Here is a 19,535-nt window from a genome sequence, read left to right as displayed (position 1 = left end):
CAAACTTCCACCACTACCCTCCTGTCTTCTACCTTTGAGCCAGGTTTTTATCCAAATGGCTAGTTATCTCTGTATTCCATGAGATCTAACCTTGCTAACCAGTCTCCCACGGGGAACCTAATTGAATGCCTTACTGAAGTCCATGTAGATCATTTCCAACGCTTTGCCCTCATCAATCCTCTTTGTTGTTACTTCAAAAAAAATTGGCTCAAGTTCATGAGACGTGATTTCTCACATACAAAGCCGTTATTAATATCCAGGATTTAACTCTGTACATTGGGGTCTGTGTTAATATTCTGGATAAAGTTCCCGTACACCAGCTTTGTGTTGGTGACTGTGTACTGAGTCTTGTTAATAACACCAACACAGGTGAGTTCCTTTTGAAAGGCAGTCCCTATATCCCTACCCCCTCCCACCTGCTCTGTCTCCTCCATCCCCACCGTAGACAGTAAATGGGAGGAGCTCATGGATTTTCCATGTGAGTGAGATTGAGAGAATCTTCCCTTCTTTCCACTAGCCCACCAAGAAATGGTGGTAGTGTCCTTACCTCTGGACCAAGAGAATCGGGTTCAGAGTTTGGTAACAGTGGCTTTGAAGAGGCTGATTGGAAATCATGCCCAAGCCACCAGGCCATACTGTCTCCCAGCTGTCCCTGCCTGAGTCTCCAAACAGAACCATCCTGTCGTTTCTCTCCTGTCAGACTCTCCCATTGCTCAGTTTGTCCAGGATCCCCTCCTGCTGCTGCACTGCTCCTGTCCCTCACTGATCCTGTCCATCCCTCAGTGTCCTCCACATTCATTCATTGTTTACAATCCCATTATTACCCGTCCTGCAGCCCCGTCCCCTCCACTCTATTGGGCACAGCTGCTGTCAATCACCCAGGCACCTGTGTGATCTGGAGCATGCTCTGTAGGAGGGGAGACGAGTGCACGGGCGCAGTGCTGGCCAATTGTTGGCGTATGTGCAGGGTGGGTCAGTGCCAGGGAGGGAAGCTGTGGGAGTATGGGATTAATCTGTCATTGGCTGCTCCTTCCCTTCCTCCCTCTGAGAACAGGATCCAGGGGAATGGTCCATGCTCTGGTGGCGTATCTTTCGGGGGAGTATTTTGCAGAAAGTTATCAGAACTCATGTGAAGATTCAGGAATGTTATGGAAAGGAACAACGGTGGGCCTGCAATTAAAGTTCTAATTTGGTTCATTTTAGTTCAACCAGATATGATTTGTCCAGTGTGTGCAGGATGGTTCTTATCAGAGGGTCGCTGTGGGGAAAATAAAGAAGAGGTTCCAGATTGGGGAAAAAAATCAGTTTGGGTCTGACCAGGAAGGAAACCCTGCAAGGTGGGCGGAGGATTCACCAACGCCCAGGAGGCTCTATGCCAGAGTAATAGACTTGATTAGATTAGATTTCCTGCAGTGTGGAAACAGGCCCTTCGCCCCAGCGGACCAGCCAGTCCACATCGACCCTCGGAAATGTAGCCCACCCAGACCCATTTCCCTCTGACTAATGCACCTAAACTATGGGCAATTTAGCATGGCCAATTCATCTGACCTACGCATCTTTGGATTGTGGGAGGAAACCAGAGCACCCGGAGGAAACAGACGCAGAGAACAGACAATCACCCAAGGCAGGAATCGAACCTGGGCCCCTAGTGCTGTGGGGCAGCAGTGCCATCGTGCCACCCCTTTGTTTTGGTTCTTAGACTGCAAGCAGGAGCTAGGAATCTGAATTCAACGAGAGGAGAGAGTGTGTGAGAACTGGGTGTGGAGGAAAGGAGTGAGGAGATTGGTTTGGATTTCAGTTCACAGAAGAGAGAAATTGTGAGACTGAGATTTAAACATTTGGGGGAACAAAGAAACTACAATTTAATGCTATAACTGTCTTATGAATTTCCATCCTGTGTTAACGGTGGTGACTTGTTTTCTCTGTTGTAGAGTATTGAAAGGGCGGATTTGTGGATGAGAAATTCAAATTGAACTTCCTGTTCAGTTTTGATAGTTACTTGATCTGTGCCGATCTGAATATCATTGGCCTTTTCATGTGGAAGGAAAGGTGTTTATTCTGTCCGTGGGTGAATATTTCCTGCCTGATCTCTCTCACCCTTCAATTCATTGCAAATTCAACATCTGTCTCCCTTCAGTAAATGTGCTCATTGTCCTAGCATCCACTGTATTTTGAATAGGGAATTCCACAGATTCACAACACATTGAGATAGGTACATTCTTCTTCATGAGAATAGAATAGAATCCCTACAGTGCAGAAACAGGGTAATCGTCCATGGAGTCCACACCAACCCTATGATGAGCATCCCATTCAGACTCACCCATTCCCTGTATTTCCCATGGTTAATGGCTTAACCTGCGCAGGCATGGACACTGGGAATTTCGCATAAGCAATCCACTTAACCTGCACATCTTTGGACTGTGTGATGAAACTGGAGCACCCAGTGGAAACCCGCACAGACACGGGGAAAACGTGTAAACTCCACACAGTTGCCTAAGGCTGGAACCAAATCCAGGTCCTACACGCTGTGAGTCAGCAATGCTAATCATTGAACCACCTCTGCTTAAAATCTGCTCCTCCTATTAAACTCGCAACACCCCAGTTGGCTGAATCTATATTCCTTACATCAGCAAATCAGGTTGTGGAAGCAGATGTCTCAGTAAAACCCAGTGACAGTCCATATGTTCTGTGTGTCTGAATGCGGTTCCGATACACAACACCCTCCAGTCTACAATTTTCATTGACTTTCCAGAGACAGGGCTCCAGTGGCTGCATGGGGACTACAACTCCCACAATCCCTGAGGCAGGGACCATACGTGTATGGGGAAACCCGGCAATGTACGTTTACAGAATGTGGGCGGGTTTTGGAGCATGTGCTTTGAGTAAATATATTTTGCGGAAAGTTTTTCACACTGGGATTGGCTGGAGAAGGAATGAATCCGCTCATAGTATTGATCTGTTGGGGATGGGGGTCAAAGTGTCATTACACCCATGTAGGACCACTCTTCATCCCCAATTCATTGTAATGTTTGGAATCAACTAATGGGGAACGAAGAAGGATCTGACCCATTCTCCCAGACTGAAGGTTCCTCTTCTGTCCAGAATCTGCCACCTCCCTTTCTGTTTCCTTTTGTTTCATTCTGCTGTTACATTATTGACTTGCAGCAACTGAAAGGAAAGGAAGTGAACCCAGAAATGGTGCAGAGTCTAACCAGGGATGGGAAGTGGTGACATGGATCTGTTTATCAGTTACTCCATGAGAATGGGGAGGGTATAAATTAGGGGGTAGTAGAGTCAGAATGGTGGGAGAGAGTAAGTGGGCTGGAGGGTTACAGCTTTGAGGGAAGAAAGAGGAAAAAGATATTCCAGAGAAACTAGAACTGTCTGTTCTGAATTTCTAATCTGTACATATTCCTTTACGCAGGGTGCTAGATGGTGAAGATTTGCAGACTGAAATCTCAAAATCATGTGCAGATCATGATTAAGTTAACCAGTATTTGAAGAAGCAAAGATAGAGAATCACTCGGACAAAATCCTGCAACAATCTCCTCGCAGCATTTTCGATCTCTCTGTACCAAAGGGACTGTGAATTGTACAAGACAGCAGCTCACTACCATCTTCTGAAGGGTAACGAGAGATGGGGTATAAATGCTGGCTGAGCCAGTGATGCCCATATCCTGGAAATGGGTTCTATCTCTAGTTGCTGAACCCCGGTTGATGTTACTGCAGGATGATGAGGGACGCTGCGTGTGTCCTCCAGGAGGCAGCACCATCACATTACCCCTGCCTACACCCACACAGTAACACAACCACATCACTGGAACAAAAGGCAGTGAAGGCAAAGGAGGGCTTAGACATAGTTCTTTGAGGTAGTCATGAAAAGGGATTGGAACACAGCAGGAACAGGAGACTGAGCTGGATGGTCAGATGTTTCCCTTTGAATGGTGGAGCAGGATTGAAAGGCTGAATGGTCTCCTCCTGCTGCTATCTCCCAGGTATGTATATAGTCGTGGAGCCCGGGTAGGAAGGAGTCGGCAGGGATTCGCCAGGAGATTGCACTTCCACAACAGTTTTCAGTGAGGGATGGTTTGATGGATTTTATTTAACATTTATCTTTCACACCAAGTTTGTAAATGTTGGTTTTAAAATGTTGTAAATGTTTTTTTGCACAGCAAATAAGATTAACGAAAATAACGTAAACTGTCTGAATATAACAGTTTTAAAACTTTCAACCTCCTGTAAAACAAAATCCTGTCTATTCCCATGCACCATCACTTTCCAGCTACTCAAACTCCAGGGAAATATTCCCTCCCTGTCTGAACCTTTGGATTGATTTAACAGCTTTTCAGTTCTCGTTCTGTGAGATGTGAAGCGTTCTTTTTCCTTATTTCTCTGACCCAGAAATGTGATCACTGCAACCTTCCCACCATCAAAATCATCAATACACCATTTTGGTTGGTTAACATATAATCACCAGCAGTGCAAAAGTGAGGACTGCAGATGCTGGAAACCAGAGCCTAGATTAGAGTGGTGCGAGAAAAGGGCTTTTGCCAAAATGTTGATTTTCCAGCTCCTCAGATCCTGCCTGACCTGCTGTGCTTTTCCAGCACCACTCTAATCTAGACATATAATCACATGCAGTAAACTATTTGTGTAACCAATAGAATATTTCCAAACAAAGCCCATTACGGGCCAAGCAAACCATTACAAGTGACAGAATGAGAAGGGACTAAATCAAAGTAGAGTATTGCGGAGGGGGCAGCGGTGAAGATAAAGCACTATATCCCCTACGGTGCCCACCTCCATCTAAAGGCATCGAGAGAATTGATGCAAACCACATGCTCCTTCTCCAAGGACGCCCTGCTCTGTAGCCTTTATTCTCAATCATAGAATAAAATCCCAACAGTGTGGAAGGAGAGCATTGGCCCATCAAACCCTACCGACCATCCGAAGAACATCACGCCCAGAGCACTCTATCACTGTAACACTGCATTTCCCATGGCTGATCCACCTAGTCTGCACAATCTTGGATCCTGTGGATAATTTAGCATGACTGTTCCACCTAACCTGCACATCTTTGGACTATGGTAGGAAACCAGAGCACCTGGAGAGGACCCACTATAAAATGGGGAGAATGTGGGAACTCCACACAGGCCGTTGGACAAGGCTGGACTCCAACCTTGTGCCTGATGCTGTGAAATTTAAATCAAAACACATGATCCCTGTTCATTGTCACATTGCTGTTTGTGGAGACTTACTGCCCAGAGAGACATCCTGAGGTTCAGAAAGTGGCAATATAAGTTCAGTCAACTCCAACACAGTTAATGTGATTAATAACAACAACAACATCAATCCTCCAGCAGTGTCATCATGTACAAGGTCCCCTCCTGACTCTGATGGACAGTAACATCAGAATCAGAGTCCTGCAGTCCACACGGAGCAGGGGGATGACCACTTCCCTGTGAGCACTCACTGGTCTCTCAATCGTATTGAAGACGCAGCAAATCCCTTGTCACACAGAGGGGTGAACAGCTCCTACCCAGAGTGAACCCGCTGGGGTTTCAGGGGATGGTATGAATCACTGAATCCCTTCTCCCACACTGACCATCTGAATGAGCTCTCCCCCTATGTAGGCTCACTGGGGTGTCAGGGAGCAGGATGAATCACTGAATCCCCTCTCATAGACTGACCATCTGAATGGCCTCTCCCCCTGTGTGGGCTCACTGGGGTGTCAGGGGGCAGGATGAATCACTGAATCTCCTCTCCCACACTGACCATCTGAATGACCTCTCCCCCTGTGTGGGCTCACTGGGGTGTCAGGGGGCAGGATGAATCACTGAATCCCCTCTCCCACACTGACCATCTGAATGGCCTCTCCCCCTGTGTGAGCTCACTGGGGTGTCAGGGGGCAGGATGAATCACTGAATCCTCTCTCACACACTGACCATCTGAATGGCCTCTCCCCCTGTGTGGGCTCACTGGGGTCTCAGGGGGTCAGGATGAATCACTGAATCCCCTCTCCCACACTGACCATCTGAATGGCCTCTCCCCCCTGTGTGGGCTCACTGGGGTCTCAGGGAGTCAGGATGAATCACTGAATCCCCTCTCCCACACTGACCATCTGAATATCCCCTCCCCCCTGTGTGGGCTCACTGGGGTCTCAGGGAGTCAGGATGAATCACTGAATCCCCTCTCCCACACTGACCATCTGAATATCCCCTCCCCCCTGTGTGGGCTCACTGGGGTCTCAGGGAGTCAGGATGAATCACTGAATCCCCTCTCCCACACTGACCATCTGAATATCCCCTCCCCCCTGTGTGGGCTCACTGGGGTCTCAGGGAGTCAGGATGAATCACTGAATCCCCTCTCCCACACTGACCATCTGAATGACCTCTCCCCCCTGTGTGGGCTCACTGGGGACTCCGCAGATGCTGCATTTGAGTGAATCTCCCCCACACTGGGAACAAGTGAATGACCTTTCCCCAGAGTGAGCTCGCTGGTGTTTAAGCAGGTCAGAGGACTGAGTGAATCCTTTCCCACACACTGAGCAGGTGAATGGCCTATCCCCAGTGGGAATGCACTAATGTCTCTGCAGGTGAGAGATTTGAATGAATCTTTTCTCACACATGGAGCAGGTGAAGGGGCTAAACCAACTGTGCCATCTCTGGTGCCTCAGCAGATTGTAAGATCGAGTAAATCCCTTCCCATACGTGGGGCAGGTGAACGGCCTCTCCGCAGTGTGACTGTGTTGGTGAGTGTTCCACTGGGAGGGTTAAGTGAATTCCTTAATCTGATTGAGCCCGTCCTCCTGTTTCTCTCAGTTATTATTGACAATCTCACACCAGAACCTGTTCCAGAGTGCGTTCCAGAACAGGTAGAATGGTCAGCTGCAGCTGGTCACCTGACCGGTCACTGGTCCTGAAAGATTCACTCTCCACAGATGCTGCCAGAACTGTTCAATTTTTCCAGCGATTTCTATTTTTTTTTTCTGATTTCCCAGCATTTGCAGATGTTTAGTTTTCCAATACTCTTCTTGTCAGTTACAGAGGAGTTTATTGATGAAATTAGAGGGTTTTGAAAATTGTCCGTTAGGTCACACATCAGCTATGATCATCATGAATGGCAGAGCAAAGACAAGGTGCTGAATGGGTCCTCCTGTTCCAATGAAAGTTTTATTGTCAGCTTGTGGTAACATTTCCCCTCACTGCTCACTTCACCTCCATGTCGAATACACTGTTACTGACTGAACAAACCTCCTGTGTTTGAAATTAACCTGCTAATGTTCAGTGGCTCCCTCTCCTGCCACCCGGGTTTAACTCTCATCATGGAATGCTGTCTCGTATTACTGCAGGAATGCCCACAAGGACTAATCCTGGAGTCTGTATCCCCTGGGATCCACAATCACCGGTTATTTCCTTCTTCCTATTTCATTCTGACTATTGAACTCTTGGTTTCAATCCAATCTCCTGTCATGCTCTTCAACATGCCCATGTGGGTGGACTCGAGGCAGCTGGGATTTAATGAAGGGAAGTGGGGATTAGGCGGAATCACGAGGAGTGGTGACAACAAAGACAGTTCTCATTGTAACGGCAGAGTTTCTCCGTGACCCAGGGAGTGGTGAGGCACCTGAGTTTGTGGGCGGAGACAGATTCAATCAGGGGTTTGGTAAGACACACAGACATTGACCTGTCCGTCTGATTGTTAACTCAGACAGACAGAAAGAAAGATGCACATTTAGACAGCACCTTTGATGATCTGGGGCAATGAAACATGCTTCCAAACCAATGATTTCAACCTCAATCTCTGAAAACACAGACACAAAGCTTTCTACTTGAAACAGGTTGTCTCTGAGCCTCCTCTTTTCTTGAGAAAAGCATTTTGAGCTGTTCAGCCTTTCCTGGTGATTATAACCGCTAAGTTCCTGTAAGATTTCTGACTGTACCTTTATTTTCCTCTTCCTTGTGAGTGATGAAAGTTGCAGAAACAGTTCCTGTCCTGTGAGGGGTTTTGGTTGGAGTATTTATATTTACAAATCCATTCCCACCCTCACATACAGTGTGAAATTGATGTAAAACTGAAGGAAATGAGTGAGTGAGCACCCACAGAATCATAAAGGAAGCATATGTATCTGAGTTGAATGAATCTGGCATGAGGAAAACATGACAACAATCACAACTAGTTAGAATCACAGAATCCCGTGGGTGCAGGAAGTGTTTATTAAGCCCATCGAGTCTGCAATGAATTGCTCACCCACCCTACCCCCATAACCCCACATTAACCATGGCTAGCCCAACCCACCTAAATTGCACACTGCGACCATGTTAGCATGGCCAATCCAGAAACGTTACACATCTGTGGGATGGTCACAAATTACATACAAATGCTGGGAATTGTGGATGAAGGCTCATAAATACTTGACTCTGACACAAATGCTCTGCTTTTCAAAATAAAATCTGGGGGACACTGCAACCGGAAACATTTCTGATTATCTAAGGAGGAAGAGAACTCAAAACTCGCGCCATAGACCCAGGGGGCGCAATGAAAGTTACAGAGGTCTGGGAAACTTCAGAAATATAACAGGTTGTGAGCAAGGTCGGCGGGGGGTGGGGGGGCGGTGGACACAAGGACATAAACACAGTCTGTCACACGGGGGATGGCAGGAGAGATTAAACAGCAGAAATGGTCGTCCCTCAAGGCCACGGGGAATGGAGTTAGAGCTGGGAAAGAAACAAGGACATAGGGTGTGTGCAGCTGCCAAAGAAATATGTTAAAAACAGATTATAAAAGCATAGAGGGCAGAGTTCAGTCTGAAATGTTTGCTCTCAATGGTGAGTACATAAAGCTGTAAAGCCTGGGGAGTTCTATTACAGACAATACATACCCAGGATTGGCCAAGTGTGCTGTAACTTTCTGATATTTCTTTTTCTGACATTTATAGTTCAAGTCTGATGACGATAGTAACTTTTCAAAATTGTACTGGAGTTTAATATTCTGGAGAAATGTCAAATAAATCACATTGATCATATGCTGCAGATCTTAGTCCTTTACCCTGCATGTTCCAGCATTTCAGTTACATCCATGTCCTGCCGGTGGGACAGGACACACAGGGATGGTGATGATGATGTCTAGGACATTATAAGCTCTGATTCTGTGCGTATCACTGTCAGCTTGTTGCTTGACTAGTCTGCGTTCCAACTCACCCAATAAGATGTTAGCAGGTTGAGACAGTACAGTTGGAGCTCCTCTGCTCGCCAATTCCTTTCCTTTCTGCTTTTTTAGAATTTCATTCTCTCATTCTCCCCTTTGCAGACTCTGACACCAGTGTCTACCTTGAATCATGACAATTTTTTTAAAAAAATGTCTCTACAAGAAAACCAATGGAGGAAAATATATTATTCTTGCATTAACTGCATTTTTAAACAAAGACAATTCTGTTCAATAAACACTGTCTCATTTTTTCCTTCAATTCAATCAATCAATATGTTGTCCCTCAGTTCACCGATCTTCATAAATAGCCAATCAATTTCAGAGGAACATGCTGATAAAGTATTGAAACAATTTATCTGTTTAGGTTTTAGCATTAGTTATCAAGTCATTACCATTACAATAATTGCATAATAATTGGCCTGGGTAACAAGTGTACGGAGGTTCACAATTTAATTTATTGACTTTTTGAAAAATGGTACAATATATCTTTTTTTCAGGATTCTAACAGTAACTGTTAAGGTATTTGCATGACAATAATATGCTTTAGTTTAGTCTTGCTAACAACTACAGTGAAGTTTATATTTGAATTTAATCCAATCTTCCCTAGTACCTATACAGTAATATAAAAATCCATTTTATTTCCAATCAACACACCTACAAAAGAATCCATTATTTCTGATGCAATGCCCACTGTCGAAAATATGACTTTTGCTCATTTGAATGATCTGTGTAATTCCAGCTTTATAAATTTAGAAAATCCTAATTACTTTTCCCTGCAATAATTCCGTTCATTTCTGCAGATAGCACAGTCAAATAACAAGATGAAATTTATCATTATTCTTAAGTATGGTAATAGAGTTTTGAAAATCTATATGTTGTTAATATAAAATAATTGTTCATTTCAATCCATAGAATATAGAACAGTACAGCACAGTACAGGCCCTTTGGCCACGATGTTGTTCCGACATTTTATCCAACTCTAAGATCAAACTAACCAACATGCCCTTCATTTACTATCATCCATGTTCCTATCCAAGAGTCCTTTAGATGTCCCTGATAGATCTGAATCTACTACCACCACTGGCAGTGCATTCCACACACTCACCACTATCTATAAAGAAAATATCTCTGACATCTCCGCACAACTTCTCCCATTCATCTTAAAATTATGCCACTTTGTCGGGAAAAGTCTTTCATTATCCACTCTATCTATGCCTCTCATCAACTTACCCAAAGCTATCAAGTAAACTATTATCCTCTTTCATTGCAATGACCAAAGCCCCAGCTCTGTCAACCTTTAGTCATAAGACATGCCTTCCAGTCCAGACAACATTTTGATAAATCTCATCTGCACTTTTTCTAAAGCTTCCACATCCTATGTCTTATGAGGTGATCAGAACAGAACACAATATTCCAAGTATAGTCTCATCAGGGATCCATAGAGCTGCAGCATAACCTCGTGGCTCTTAAACTCAACCTCCCCATTCATGAAAGCCAACACGCTATGCACTGTCTTAATACCCTATCACCTTAGATGTCAGCTATTAGGGATGTATGGACATGCACCCCACGATCCCTCTGTTCCTTCACATTGTCAAGAATCCTGTGTTTAATCTGAAAAATATGCATTCATATTTAAAATTCCAAAATGAATAATTTCACATTTTCCGAGGTTGAACTCCACCTGCCACTTCTCAGCCCGGCTCTGCATCCTGTCAATGTCCTCTAGCAACCTGCAAAAGCCCTCCACACTATCCACAACTCCACCAACCCTCGTGTCATTGGCAAACTTCCTAATCCACCCTTCCACTTCCTCATCCAAGTCATTTGTAAAAATCACAAAGAGCAGAGGTCCCACAACTAATCCCTTCAGAACACCATTGGTCACCGTGCTCCAAGCTGAAAACTATCCATTTAATCTCACCCTGTCCTCTATGGGTCAACCAATTTATTTTCTAACCAGGCCGGGTTTCCCTGTATCCCATGTCTCATTACTTTCTGAATGAGCCTACCATGGAGAACCTTATCAAACACCTTGCTAAAGTCCTTATACACCACACCCACTATTCTGTCCTCACCAATGTGTTTGCCACAACCTCAAATAATTCAATGAGGCTTGTGAGGCATAACTTGCCGCTCACAAAGCCATGCTGACCATCTCTAATCAATCTATGCTTTTCCAAATAATCATAAATCCTGTCTCTCAGAATTCTCTCCAAGAATTTGCCCACAACTGATGTAAGACTGACTCATTGATGATTCCCAGGATCTTCAATAAGGGAATAACTTTTGCCACCCTCCAATTATCTGGTATGACTCCAGTGGACAGTGAGGATGCAAAGATCATTGCCAAAGCACAGTAATCACTTGCCTCCCTTCCCATAACAACCTAGTTTATACCCTTTCTGGCCCAGGGCACTTATCTATCCCCATGATTTTTACATATTTTCAGCATATTCTCTGTCTTAACATCGACCTGTTCCACCATATCAACCTGTTTTACGTTGTCCTCACAAGGAACAAGGTCCCACTAACTTGTGAATACTGAAGCAAAGTACTCAGTAAAGACCTCCCCTACCTGCTCAGACTCCTGGCACAAGTTTGCTTCACTATAAGGGGTATAAATGTGGAATTATGTCTCAGCACTGAATTAATGTAAAGATATTGCAGTGTACAATCACTCGACTACTTTGAATATTGAACGGTATTTTAACTGAGAAAACACAGTTAAATTGATTTGATTATGTTTCACTTCATGCTAACACTTATTGTATTTAGAACCACAATAAGAGTTTCCTTTTTACATATATGAAACTTACTTAAAATTCATCGCACGTTTATGTGAAGAAAATAGAATTAGCATCTGTTTGTTCCTTCCTTTATCAATGACGGTTCATTTTGAAATTGTGGAAGTTCTACGTTGTTGACAGGAAGGGAACTTGACTTCGGCTGAATGTTCATATTGAATGACTGATGCATTTTTAAAATTAAAGTACAATGATCCCGCAGTTTTGTCAATTTGTCTTTCAAAGAATTGTCATGAGATTCTCTTTATTTAAGACTATCATTCATTTATTCTATTGTTAGTGTAAAATATTGTTTAATTTCCAGTCCATTACGCACAGAAACTACCTAATTAATTCCGATTCAAATTACTACAATAAACAGCTGATTAGTTTTCATTTGAGTAACCATATTAAACATAATATTGTAGTCCTGCCGTCCTGAGTGGGAACATTACGAAAGGAGCCTGTGGAGATGTGGCAGTGTCTCTAGTACTAAACCCGAGGGAAGGTTTCAAATCACACCTTCACCACAAATATATCAAGAGCTGCTCTGAATGTTGATTAGAGAGTACCTAAGGACAGATTGAACTGCTTTTCAATCCAACATTAGATCTGCTTTTATCTATTATATCAATAATCACAAAATCTGATGCTTATTTGTGTCAGGTTACCAAGAAATATGTGTTGGAAAATTCGCTTTAGCCACTTTGCTTTTACAAAAGACTTACATCTGTCCCTGTTTTCTCTGACTGGAAGAAATCTGAAGAGGATTTTCACTTTTACTAAGAAAAGGGGAGGTGTTTCCCATATAAATTAATGCTTCTTCGACGAACGCCTTTCAGTTTATGTAAGGTTTCATAATAACGCTTTACTTTCGGTTAGTGGGGAGACCTGTATCTAATTCTGTCGCTTATAAATTCCTGGAGAATATTTGAAAATGTTGCATAATTAAAGATTACGATGTCTAAGTAATGAGATTGATCTTTTATTGCTGCAAAGGGGCAAGTCCAAAAAATTGAAACACATTAAACATTATTCTGTCGTTGTATAAATTGAAAATAAAGTTGATATCTTCTTCAGTAAACTAACAAATGCTACCACGTATTACTTGTCAGTCAGCTGATTACGTACTTTGTTACTAAATGTTGTGATTCATCTATATATTACTCTGTCCTTTGATCAAAATGAATTTGTAATTGTTATTCAGTTTATGAATTGTCAGAAATTTGTTTTTGTTTTTCCATTCACCTGTTCATTTTGGCCGTAAGATTGAAATCCTTTGGAAATATTGGAGTTTGTTCATTTAAAAATAAGGTTTGCACATCTCACTTCTTGTATTATGATTCAAGTATGTTTTCTGGTGGAATTCTAGGAAATATCAAACATTTGTTGGCTTCAAATAAGGTCTTTAACACCCAGTTATCAATCTGTTGTTAATGTTTCAGCTGTTACATTGACATTGATTAGGTACTCATTCAGAGAGATCAACTGACAATTATAAACTTGCAGGATTATTGAATTGAGAAAAAGATACAGACGTGGAAACATTTTTTAGAAGGAATTGCTTTTTCATTCAAATGTGTAGGCTGTTCAAGAATTCTATATCGCCTTCCATTGGTTTTCTTGTCGAGAACGTAAATTTATAATTCATGTGAATTTTAATGTGTTCTGTATTTTGAAATTTGTATCAGATTTAAGAAGAAAAAGAGGAGCAATTAACATGAAACGTTCCGTGAATAGAAAGCACAGTCAATTAAATTGACAGAGGTAACTTTTAGTATTGTCTCTGAATATTTACTCAAATATTTCTAATGGCAAGAGCATTGTACCGGTAAAGCACAGCAGGTCAGGCAGCATTCAAGGAGAAGCAGAATCGATGTTTTGGGCATAAGCCCTTCATCAGGAATCTTTTCGATACTCCTGCTCTTTGAATGTGCCTGCACTTTTGCAACACCACAGCTTTCCTCACTTTCTCCAAATATGCTTAATAAACATGAACTGAAAATGTTAGCATCAGCAGCTGAACAATACCAAATAAACACATTTTTTGCAATATTTATAGTGAAAACTTGTTTGAGAACATGCATCAGATCGAACAACATCTCTTGCCGTAAGAACACTTGGCCCTTCATAATAAAGAATAACCATGCTTTGAACAACCAGTATCGTGTATAACGACTGAAGTGAAATACCAGAGGACAACGATTGCATTTATTGAAGGGAATGATAACCTGGTCCTTACTGTGATAGTGGGGATTGATCTCAGAAACAGTAAAATTTTACTGTGATTATTCCACTGAACAGTAATTAGATGGTCATGAAGATCTTTGTGCAGCTTTATGTGCAGTGTTTTGTTTGAACATTGATTTCAGTAACATTGAGATATTTTACATATTGACAATTGACAGCTAAAGGTAAGTTTTTAATGCAACAGTTAAAAAAAAGGTCAGTTTTGTTTCGCGAAACACAATTCTAAGTTTATACAATCCCTACTGTGTGGAAACAGGCCATTTGGCCCAACAAGTCGACACTGACGTTCCAAAGAATAATCCACTCAGCACCATTCTGCTCTCAAATTACTGGACACTGACCCCTGACTAATGCATATAACCGACACATCCCTGAACAGAACGTGCAGCTCAGCATGGTCAATTTGCCTAACCTGCATATCTTTGGATTGTGGGAGAAAACCAGAAGGTGGCCCTGTGTATTGTTCCAAGACCATTATACCAAGTACCATCCCCAAAGGACTTAAGATGTATCTCTGAGCTGCGGTACTGTCTCTGATTATCGACATCCCACAATTTACTAAACTGCATGCATCAGCGTCTATTTCTTGCGGATTATCAGATGCAGGGACCGTTAATAATACATATGAAATTATATTTGACAAAATCCCAATACGAAGTGAGCTAGCATCATAACTCTAAGATCCCCAGCATTCTAAAAATTCTGCTGAAGTACAATAAAACTTAATACACAATCCTACAGAAATAATCCTGCGCTCGCGTAGCCACTGTATAATCAGTTACTCTAAGTCTCTTCAGCCTGAGTTTCAGCGGGTCTTCCGTTGATTCGGCTGTCCAGACTTCTTCCTCAACTGGAGATTTCACTGGCCCTTTGATCCGAGTGTAGTGAGTCCAGCCTTTCTCCGCTGTCCTTATTGTCGTTTCGGTAATCAAAGGTTCCTGATATGGCCCTTCCCAGTCCGGCTGCAATTTAGTCTCTGTCCATGATTTTACTGAGACCCAATCTCCCGGCCGGATGGGATGAACGGTGAATTCAAGGGGTGGAGTCTGTGCCAATAAACTCTGTTTCCTGAGGAAATTCCCAACCCTTTCATTATCTCCTGTAACACTTTAGAGGTAAAATGAGTTCCTTGGTCGAAATCTATATGGTTCACTCGCCCATATTGGGGAATTATGTGCTCCAATATTGTTTTACACACCACACTCGCAGTGGCAGTAGCCTCAACCCAACCAGATAGATGATCTACTATGACCAGTATATATTTTGGTCTTCCTGCTCTGGGTAGTTCAGTATAATCTTCTTGTATACTCTGGAAGAGTCTCAATCCCGGGTCTCTTCCTCCCGAGGTCTGTTTTCTCACGACTTTATTTTTTACCTTTCTGCATATGATACATCCCTCACATATGTGTTTAGCAATTGTATATATTCCTTTACATCCATATTCCCTAAGAACTAAAGGATACGTTGCTTGCACTGCCCAATGGCTGCCTTGATGTAGGACAGCTATAATTTCTCGCATCATCATTTTGTTTAACATTTCCCTTCCATCAGGTAACATCCAATGCCCATCTGCTGTTTTTTTCAGCCCCAAAATCTGTCAATTCTTTCTCAATTCTTTCAGTAAATATAAGAGCTTCCGGGGATCAGGAACAGGAGATATTAGGGAATGAATTAGCACTACTTGTGTGTCCAGGCCTGCTTCCTTAGCCACTTTATCGCCTAATCTTTTCCCCCTAACTTCTGGTTCATTTCCTTTCTGATGACCATTTACATGCACTACCGCTATTTCTCAGGGGAGTAATAGGGATTCCAAGACCAGTTTAATCAACTCCTCGTGTGCAAATTCCTTCCCCCGGCTATTGATCAGTCCTCTTTCCTGCCATATCTTTCCGAAAGTGCCAACACCAAATACATATTTAGAGTCTCTGTATGCTGCTCCCTCTTTATTTTCTAACGCCCTAAGGACACTTTCCAATGCATAGAGTTCGCAGGTCTGAGCTGACCACCCATTTGGCAACCTTCCTGCCTCTACCACACCACCTTCCATCCCGTCTACAAGTACATACCCATTATGTCTTTTCTCTTCAGTCACCCGGGGTGATCTGCCTATAAACAGTCAGGCTCCTGCATGAAGCGGAACATTTCTCAGGTCCATGAAGACCTTAGTTTGGTATTCTATAATGTCAAGGCAGTCGTGCCCTGGATTCTAAGGATATTCTCCTTCCCCTTTCCAAAGAAAGGTAGCTGGATTTAAAGAATTATGCGTGACCAACACTAGATCATCCTTTCCTACTAATATTGCCTCATATTTCAGAACCCGCGAATCTGTCAACCATCACCCAGCTTTTTGGTTTAGGATCGTTCTCACTTGGTGTGGGGTGCTTACCAGTGTAAGCAACCAAGTGTAAGCTTCCTGCTTTCCTCCACCAACAGTGCAGTGGCTGCCACGGCCTGCACACACTCAGGCCTGCCCTGGGATACTGGATCCAATAGCTTTGAAAGATATGCTACTGGCTGTTTCATTACTCCCCACCTCTGGGTTAATACTCCCAAAGCCGCGCTCTTCATATATGGTAGCAAAGAGATGGAATGGTTTATCTGGAGAAGGTAAGGCTGACCCAGGGGCATGGATCAGATCTCTTTTAAATTCTTAAATAGTTCTTTTTCCTCTTCTTCCCAACTCAGACTCAGCGTGTTATAAATAGCTCCATAATACTCCCCCTTAGTTTATATCTTTATCTTTAATCAGTTAGACTCGAAACGTCAGCTCGTCTCTCTCCTTGCAGATGGTGCCAGACCTGATGAAATTTTCCAGCATTTTATCTTTTGGTTTCAGATTCCAGCATCCGCAGTAATTTGCTTTTAATAATGTCTCTATGATATTGCTGGTGACATGATAACTCCAGTGTCGATGCATGAGAGGTGCGCAAGCGAACGAATTGCCTCTGGAAGTCATGTGACGAGTATGAACAGAGATCAGGAAAATAGCATGAACGAATCTTTGATTTGAATTGAAGCCTGAACTCTGGTTCTCCTCCGAGACTGTGCCAGGTCTGCCTAATACTGCACATATTTCATGTTTTGCATTTGTTGGTGAAAAAAACTGAGGCTGGTTGATTTGTTGCAGACAACATCCACCAGACATCACGGGTACGGCGATCAAGTCGTGCGTCTAACGCTGCCAAATGTTTTATTGCGCAGATGGTGCTTACGGCTTGGTGGAGCACGTTGTTTGGAAACACAGCAACCACACAAGCGCTGCATGTGGTCAGTGTGGGGATCGAACCCACGACCTTGGCGTCATTAGCACCACGCTCTAACCAGCTGAGCTAACCGACCAACGCTGGCGGCCCAGCGAAAGCAAATGCCTATATTGCCGGTGCTCACAACCACGGCTGCTCTGCATTTTCTGCTTCTCATCGATCGCACGATAGTCTGAAGTATTTCCTTTCGTTGCAAAGCTTTTCAACAAAAAAAACATTGACTTTTCCGAACGCGCATACTCGAGTTAACCATTTGCTCTGATATCTAAAATTAAGCACAATGTCCGGACGCATGCAATTTCAATCGCAACGCCACCATCTCAGCTGCAGCTTCTCACGTTGACAAATTTCGTCTGGAGAACCGTACCTTCAACGATCGCTCACTGTTCTTCTGGATACTCACAAACCTTTGGAGTCAGGGTTACGTGCTGCTGATTAACTGCTACGAACCTTATGCCAAATGCATTTGAATTGTAATCTATCAGTGGGGTTCTTTCTGCTCCCGAACGACGCAGTTGCTTTGGTGTCAGCAACAGCTCAGAAGTCAATTGCACGGTTTGCTCAATGACTCATGTTGCTTATGAAATCTTCGTTTGACAGCATATTTAGCAAGTTGTCAGTCCTTCCTGCAGAGTTTGTCAGCGACAGGTCAGCTGCTAAAATGATTGCTTCAGACAGCATGCTACATCATCCTACATTTGTAAATGGAAAATGTGCAAACGTTTACAGGCTGAACACTCGCTCACTATTTCGCCTGGCGCGTCAGAGGCTGGGAGCTGATCTTACGGAGGTTTTTCAATCATGAGGGGAATGAATCGGGTAAATAGACAAGTTCCTTTCGCTCAGGTGGGGCAGTTCAGAACTAGAGGGTATAAATCTGGTGTGGGAGGGTGAGAATTCGAAAGGCAGTGAGGGGCAACGGCTGCACGCAGAGGGTGGTGCGTTTCTGGAATAAGTTACCAGACGAGCTGGTGATGGATGGTATAATTCCAATACTGTTAAGGAATCTGGGCGTGTACTTGAATAGGAAAGGTTTAGAGAGAAATGGGTCAAGTGCATGCAATCGCGGCTGGATCAGTTGAGGATATCTGTTTGGAATGGACGAGTGGGACCGAAGACTGTGTTTTCAGTGCTGTCCATATCTAATGGCTCTATGCTAGTGCAGGTGAAATGATAAAAAAGATAAATTAAAAAAAAGAAGTACAATCGTCTGAAGTTGTTGAATTCAAACAACTCCAGGTAATTTTATTTCAATTATTTTATTTAACTTTTTTAGTTGTGTTTTTTTTCACTGTTCTGTACCTCTTATTTCTTGACTGTCTCTCTTTCTCTCGCTCCCCACTCTCTCAATACCTTTTTGCTCTCCTCCTCCCGCTTTGCTACCCTTCTCCCCTGTTTTCCATTTTGTCTCTGCTTCACCCATCCCTCACATATTTTGTCACGTAGCGCTGGCTTCAGCCTGGGTCATTCACGCCTCTTAATCTCCCTTTAATCTCTCCATGCACTGTCATTATCACCTTTGCATCTGGAGCCTTGACTCACCTTCTCTCAGCGTGGTATAAATAGCTCCATAATACTCCCCCTTTGTTTTTATCTTTATCTTTAATCAGTTAGACTGGAAACGTCAGCTCTTTTCTCTCCTTGCAGATGGTGCGAGACCTGCTGAGATTTTCCAGCATTTTCTCTTTTGGTTTCAGATTCCAGCATCCGCAGTAATTTGCTTTTATTAATGGCTCTATGATATTGCTGGTGATATGATAACTCCAGTGTCGATGCATGAGAGGTGAGCAAGCGAACGAATTGCGTCTGGAAGTCGTGTGACGAGTATTAACAGAGATCCAGGAAAATAGCACGAACGAATCTTTGATTGAATTGAAGCGTGAACTCTGGTTCTCCTCCGAGACGGTGCCAGGTCTGCCTAATACTGCACATATTTCATGTGCTGCATTTGTTGGTGAAAACAACTGAGACTGGTTGATTTGCTGCAGACAACATCCACCAGTCATCACGGGTACGGCGAACAAGTCGT

General features: G+C 43.2%; 1 non-coding gene across 1 annotated transcript; it reads right to left on the bottom strand.

Moving 5' to 3' along the window:
* Nucleotides 1–17,508: 17,508 nt before the first annotated feature.
* Nucleotides 17,509–17,582, bottom strand: trnai-aau (transfer RNA isoleucine (anticodon AAU)). Its single transcript has one exon. It is a non-coding gene; the product is annotated as a tRNA-Ile (tRNA).
* Between the last annotated feature and the right edge of the window lie 1,953 nt (nucleotides 17,583–19,535).

The sequence above is a fragment of the Chiloscyllium punctatum genome, chromosome 6 (assembly GCF_047496795.1).
Source record: "Chiloscyllium punctatum isolate Juve2018m chromosome 6, sChiPun1.3, whole genome shotgun sequence".
Classification (NCBI taxonomy): Eukaryota; Metazoa; Chordata; class Chondrichthyes; order Orectolobiformes; family Hemiscylliidae; genus Chiloscyllium; species Chiloscyllium punctatum.
Note: the sequence above shows the minus strand (reverse complement) of the source record. Positions and strands in the feature narration are given on the sequence as shown.